Here is a 921-nt window from a genome sequence, read left to right on the forward strand (position 1 = left end):
CGGGCGGGGCGGGCATTGCCCTGACGGACGGACAGCTCCGCCAATCGCCGGGGTCGACCCCGCCCGCTCGGCCAATGGCGGGGAAAGCGGGGCCGGAGTGGAAGCGGGGAAGGCAGCGAGAGGATGCGGGCCAGGGGAGGGACGGGGGGATGCGGGGACAGGGACGGGAATGGGAGCTGGGGAGCGGGACAGAGTTCTGTGTCTGGGGGCAAGGAAAGGAAGAGAGGGATGGGGGAGCGAGAGGAAGGGAGTGAGGAGAGAGCAGGGGTAGGATAGAGGTAAGGGCTTCGGTATCACATCAAGCCCTGCCTATTCCCGGCCCCCTGCGCACCTGCAGCCTCGCAGCCCCCAGGCTCGGGCTGCCCGCCCTCGTCCGGGGCTATCCCTGCCTCCCTGCACCCCCAGCAGGCTCATGGAGAAATTCTGGGGTGAATCCCTGCCCCAGACCGAGGGGAAATCAGTGCTGGAGGAGCTGCAGCCGCGTGTTTGGCGGCAGGGAGCAGCGACAGGACTTTGCTCTTTCCTCCAGCTATTGCTGGAGCTGAGCTGCTGTAGAAGGGAAAGTGGAGGAGCTGGTGCATTATTGAGCCTGGACAAACACGGCTATCGTGGCACTGTCTGCATGGCACCGTACCGTGCTGGCAGGCTGGGCACAGCTGAGTTAATGATTGCAGAGTTAACCCCTCCAGATTTGAGGGAGCTGAGCAGGAAAGCTGTGGGACACCCCAAACCCCTGCATTTGCATTAACACATTTGTTTGGGCGTTTTTCTTTGCTTTTTGGGGACTCGCCGTCACAGTGGCTGGTTTGAGGCACAGAGCTGGCTCTTGAGCAGTTTCACAGACGAGGCTCTGGATCAGAACCCACACCTGAGCACTGCACACCCTCCAGTACATAAACCACCTGGGCAGGAAGAGTCCCA

This window comes from Haemorhous mexicanus, chromosome 18 (genome assembly GCF_027477595.1).
Source record: "Haemorhous mexicanus isolate bHaeMex1 chromosome 18, bHaeMex1.pri, whole genome shotgun sequence".
In the NCBI taxonomy this organism is placed as follows: Eukaryota; Metazoa; Chordata; class Aves; order Passeriformes; family Fringillidae; genus Haemorhous; species Haemorhous mexicanus.